At 45.0% G+C, this 6268-nt stretch overlaps 1 protein-coding gene across 1 annotated transcript in view; it reads right to left on the reverse strand.

The window, feature by feature from the left end:
- Positions 1–6268, reverse strand: part of BRS3 (bombesin receptor subtype 3) — a 478452-nt gene that overhangs the window by 320923 nt on the left and 151261 nt on the right. The window lies entirely within an intron of this gene.

Genomic DNA, 6268 nt, shown 5'->3' on the forward strand with positions numbered 1-6268 from the left:
TCCTGCAGCACCTCCTGCTGTTTTCCAGACAGCACATATTTGCCAGCTCCTTGGGAGGGACCCAGTCTGTCACAGCTTGCCGTGACAGTGACATCACAGCCTATGGAACACCCAGCTGGGACACAGCACAGCCACTGTCCTGCCCAGAGACACTCCATGCTCCAAGGAAACCAGCTCCCACCTCCCAGATGACCACACAGCCCACTTCTGCCCAGAAAACCTCTATACCAAGGCAGTGTCACCGCAGTTGCTGCCACAAACACCCCCTTCCCAACCCCCCGCCGCCCCTCAGAGAGAGGGGAAGTTCAACAACTGTGGTTTGTTTAACTCACACTTTGTTCTGCTGCTTGGGATCGAGGACCAGCAGATGCTCCAGCCAACAGCCCAGCACACACAGCCTTCCCCAACTCCCCTCCCCACCACACCTGAAAGCCCTAACAAATCTAGAAAGTTAACGGGTCTTTGCTGCTTAATTACCCTCAGCTGCACAATCACCACCAGTTCCCCAAGTTCTTTGCTCTCCCCCTCGGATGCTGGAGCAGCACAGCTCCCCCAGCCTGCCCTGCACAAGGCTGTCCACACAGCTCCCTGAAACACCTCCAAGACCACGTTACCTGCTTTTACTCTACCTCTGCTTCAGCTTCCCCAATTCCCACAAGACTTGCCACAGCACAAGCTCACCCTGCAGCACACAGAGGATGAAGGGCAGCTGTTTCAAATGAAGCATCTACCTTCTTTTCCCCTCCTTCTTAACCAAAGCTTCCCTGGTGATGCAGCCTCCAAAGGAGGTGTTTGGAGAGACGGGAGAAAGCTGGAAGCCAGCTGAGGCTGTGTGACCCCACTTCCCATCCACACTGCACTCAGAGGGATGCCTGGCCACATGTAGCCATTTCACCCTGCTTGAACATCCCAGGAGCCTTGCAATGTTAACAATAGTTCTCCTTCTGCTCACAGACCACTGCCACTGAGAAACCCAGAGGGTCTCTCCTGCTGCTGCCTGGAAGCATCAGAAAACATCTACTTGCTGCACCTTATATGTTCACAGCAAATAGAAGACTGGCCAAGAAACAGTAGCTCTGGCAGGCAGGATGTAGATCATCCTGAGACACCCAGTGCCAGCAGCAGGAGGAAATTTACTGGAAAAAGTACCCCATGCTAACCTGCAGGGAAAACCACATATTGGCCCTTTCCAATCTGACAGGTTGGCTCGTAATCTGGATTAAGTTTAAACGTTTAAACTTGAGCACACGTCCAGGCTGTACAAAGTGAGCACCTGTGAATGTAAAGGCATGAGCAGCATCTGCTGGATGAGGCGAGCCAAGTGCAGCTGCAGCTTCTGCAGACTTTGGGAAAACTGTTCTTTGACAGCACCTCCAAGGTGACAATGTTTCCCTGCAAACTGTTCTAAAATGCCCAGATATCACTTACATCATTATTGCAGAAAACCCACAAGACAGGGCTGTGGCAGTCACAGGGATTTCAGGACAGCAGTGGGAAAAGCTTTCCAGGCAGGGAATGTCTTAATGAGTAAACTTAAGACAGCCAGGACACCCTGGTCTGGGCTGTCCTGCCCAGCTCCCTTCTGCTGACCAGGCTCCAACCATGGTGCCTCAATGTTCCCACCTGCTGGGGTTTTTGTGAGCCACCAAGCTCCAGCTGTCCCTGCACAGCCAGTCCCGCTCCCTTTCTAAAAAGTGAGGTTTCTTTACTGTATCTCTGTTTACCTGCAGTTCATCATCCTTTGGGATGAGTGTTTTTGAGGTGCTGACATCTCACTGAGAGCCCCAGCACAGTCCAGGAGCATCAGCTCTCAACCCACTCCCCAGCCATGCTCCTGGGATTTCCTGTACTGCCCTTCTCCGGAGAAGTTTCAGCCTCATGGAGAGCTCAGTTGCAAATGTTTCTTCTCTATTAATAGAGGGAGATAAGCAACCTCTGAACATACAAATGTAATTCTCATCCCAAGGAGTCCAAAGGACTTCTGCCAGGGCTCTCAGGAGTTTTCATCTACTGCAGAGCTTGTCAAGGAGCAGCACAGGAGGGAAACAAACCCAGGAAATATGGGAGGCACATGTGCATGTCTGATTAACCCGACGTTTTATGATAAACAAAGCAGCTCAAGGGCCCTGTTCTCTCTGTCCCTGTAATAAATCTCCCAGTTTTACTGTTTTATGATGTCAAACATCTAAGAGCTTTGCCCGAGTTGCAAATACAACATAAATTACCTTGGGTAAACTCTGCAGACGCTAATGTTATCTATAAAAACCCTGGCACTAATAACTTCACAGAAAGTCTGAGGGCTCCCAGTTTGTGTGAGCAAAGTTAATTAGCATGTGCAGCCTGTAACTCAGAGGCGCCGAGATTAGGAGGATGAAGTGCCAAATGGTGAACTCCTGAACCGTAGCTACTTTGGATGCCAGAATAGATGGTGACCCTGACCCAAAGTTTTGGGTACAGGCTTGCAGCATCTCAACAGAACATGAAAGAAATCCATCCTGCTTTTATCCCAGCAAAGTCAAAGACATCCCACCCGGGTGCAAAGAAGCCATACTAAGAAGGATGAACCAATTCTCCAGGAGGGTTGCATTGCTGCTTGTTATCTTAGGGAATGCCTAGGCTGGTGTTAAGCCCTTTCCCACCCAGTCTTTGCCATAAAACAGTCTGTCCTCCACAACCAAATCACACCGTGGGCAAGTCGTGACTTTGGCCTTTATGAAGAGGCTAAACCAATTTGATTACCTCTCACGTACACGGTCCCTCAGACACCTGCTGCAAGGGCTGGGTGGGCTCAGTTCCTGCAGCAGTGCACCGGAGAGCCCTGGGAAATGAGGTCAGACCCTCTTTTTCACATTTTTCTGGCAAAAGGAGCTCTGCTCAGGGCAAAGTGGTGTCCCCAGGCAAGAAAGAGAAAGGGAAAAGGGAGGCCATGGAACCCAAAGCCACCACACCACCATATGTTTTTTAGAAAACATATTTTCTAAAAATAATGGTTAGTGGTCAGATCATATTTAATAAAAAAATAGGAATACTGAAATAACTAAGCTCTGTGACATCAGTTTAGCAAACACTGTTTCTAAGATTTAAATCTTAGTTGAATTAAAATTCAATATATTGAAAATTCAAAATAAATACAATTGCAGGTGAAGAGTACAGCAGCTTCATCTCTGTTCTTAAGCCTGGAAGCAGTGGCAGTTGCTCTGTAGAAATGCAGTGATTTCAGTCCTGTTTAAAAGTGAAAATGCAAAGTGATATCACCGTCAGCAGAGAAACAGCAACAACCCCGTTCTGAACTTTAATGTCATATTCATTGGTTTTGATGATACAGCTTATGGGAATGGACAGCTGAACATCTGGTGTAAGACTGACAGCTGATACCACATGTCCAAGAATCACCTTTTTCTTATGGTTTGTGACCAACATGACCTAACTTTTCCCATTCACTTCAGCAGTCACGGGCCTTGGTCCTGAATCTTACAATGCAAGATTTTTTTCTTTTTTTTTTAATTAACATGTGATTTTCACTGCTGGATCTTCAGGTGGTGATTGTTTTTAAAGATCTCACAGGTCCCAGAAACAATCCCATGTTTACGCTACCATTTAACTGCAGACAAATTTGGTTGAGATTTCCTCTCTCCCCATCCTTTGCAACAGATCTCTGTGAAGTCGAGCTATTGGCATAACTTAATTAGGAAACAGATTTTGAATGTGAACTGGGAGTGTGTTACCAAACACAAAAGCACAACTTGTCTAAGGAACATCAAGCAAGCCAGTGAAGACGAGTTTATTGCTGTTCATCAAACATCCCTCCACCACAACTCATGAATGTGCCCCACGTCCCCAGCTCCTGCAGAGCAGCACCATTCCCAGCCCTCAAGGAGGCTCACACAGGTGTGGGTGTGGATCCCACACACACACTGCACCTGACTCCCCTCCTCGCTGTACATCTCCATGTTCTTGGCACTTCCACTCGGGAATGACGATGAGGCTCTATCTGTTCAATACTGATCAAGCAAGTGGAATGAAATGTAAAACATCAGCACAGAAATCCCTCCTGCCTTTGAGGTTCTGTTGTAACTTGTCAAGTTTCACTTAAAATGTGACAAACACGACATTCTACAAAGTCTGCTAGATTTGGGTGGTTATTACCAGAGAGTCTCACAGGGGAGATGTTTTACCTCATCTATTACTGGAAGAAGCACAAAAATGCAATGTAGATGTCTGTATACACACTTCAGAAAAACTGAAACTTAGCCCATTTTTTTCTTTTTTAGAGAGGGAAGAAAGGCTCAAGTATCTGCAACAGGATTGGGAATGCTTTACTAAGCCTGTTCTCACGAGAGTAGATGAATAATGGTTATTTCCATGTGACATCTATTATTCATAAATTAATATAAAACAGATTAGATATCAAGGACCAGTTACTGATAATCCAATTACTTAGAACATTCATGTCCCCATAATGACCATTTCATCTTCAAAACCCATCACTCTCAACAGAGTGGACAAGACTTTTAACCATTGTTAAAAACCTCCCAAAGGTGCTGAGAATGCTCATCCTGTGCTCAATAAAATTAAGAAGTTTATCTACTCCTTTCTGGCTAGGGCTTATACCACCTTTCAACTGATATGTGCTCAGAACCATCTGTATTTAACTTACAGCCTAGGGCCTTTCTCTATTACTACAAAGCTAAAAGACAGTTGGCAGCTTTTCCTTGGTCAAAAAGATACCAGAAAACAATGTTAAATAATGAATTATGCCCGATTTACAGAAAGAGGGCCTATTACACACACAGACACACACACAAATTTTCTGATAACAGCTTCAGAACCAACAATTTTACTTCCTGGCTTTGGCTCTGGACTACTGGCAAGCTTCAGAAACCTCTTAAACTCACTTTCTACTTTTTAGCTCACTAGTAGTCACAGTAAAAGCACCATAAATACAATTTTACAACCCATTTTACTTTGCCTCTTGTGAAATGCATATTTATTAATCCGGCAAAATATCCTGCTGGGAGTTTATGGCAACTGTAGCTACAATTCTCTCATGAATTCATTTCCCTTTGAACATGAAAAATTAAAAAGCAGCTTCATGCAACAATTTATTTTTTTAAGTATTCAATAAAATCTCCCCAAACTTTAAATATAAGATTTATAAGGAAGGACCTTTATAAACACAGCAGCACCAATTTCAAGAGCATGAAACCTCTAATAGAGTGAATGGTGCTCTTGAACCAGCTGATAACCAACCGCAAGCTGATTTCTCTAATGGCAACTCTGTTGTTTCCACCCTCTGGGAGGGAACAGAAGGGAAATGGAGATTTTATTGGTAGGAGGGGAAAATAGTTGTGAGGCTGAGTTGCCATCAAAAGCATACCTGAACCTCACTGGAAACTACTGTACCAGCTCCTCCTGGCACACCAGTGCTCGGTTCTCTTTATTAAATTGCCTAAAGCCTCACATTTATGCCCCAGGCACCGCTCAAAAGATGTGGCCTGGTACTCATCCCAGCTTAGCCAAGTGATCTGTCCCAACAGTTCAGTAAGCTGGAAGGAATAACTACACAGAGACCTGAAATCCTCATACCAAAGATTACATTTTGGAAAAGATATTAAACATTTAACTACAATTACCTGGTATTTATATCACCATGAAGAGATACAGAGTCATTCTGGGTCTTGTTAAATTGTAGGCTTAGATGGTGCAAAGCAGCTTCCAGCCACGGATGTTTCCATATGCCAGTTAATAAGCTTCGAGTATCTCACCCATTAATCCGAGTGAACATCCCCCTACTCATCCCCAACGGCATCCGTGACACAGCCACTGGAATTATGTGTCTGCAGTGACTCTCTGCTCAGCTTCAAGTGCAATTCGAGATTTTGGGGAGCCTCTTTAAAACCCTGACGTTCCTGAGAGAAGAATCCCTGCAATTCTAAAGCTGAAGAGGCTATTAAGATACTCCATCTCATGTAATCCAGCACTTAAGCACAAGCTCTGCAGAGCAGGAAAAAGGCTTCACCTTTATGAAACACCCATTCCCCAAGCCCATTAGATTCACAGCTAAACTTCCCAACAAGCTGCATCAATCTTCACAGGATGAAGAGCAAGGAGATGGGCGTTTCAGAGGGCTAAAAGAAGGAAAAAGGGTTTGATGTTTGATAGAAAATAATGTTTTGTCCAGCAAAAAATATTTTGGGGAAAGTAAAGTAACCACAGAGCTGAGAAAGTTCAGAGGCCCCTGCCCATCCTACAGCCATGGATTCAAGTG

The sequence above is a fragment of the Myiozetetes cayanensis genome, unplaced genomic scaffold (genome assembly GCF_022539395.1).
Source record: "Myiozetetes cayanensis isolate MyiCay16 unplaced genomic scaffold, myiCay2020 scf15, whole genome shotgun sequence".
Taxonomy (NCBI): Eukaryota; Metazoa; Chordata; class Aves; order Passeriformes; family Tyrannidae; genus Myiozetetes; species Myiozetetes cayanensis.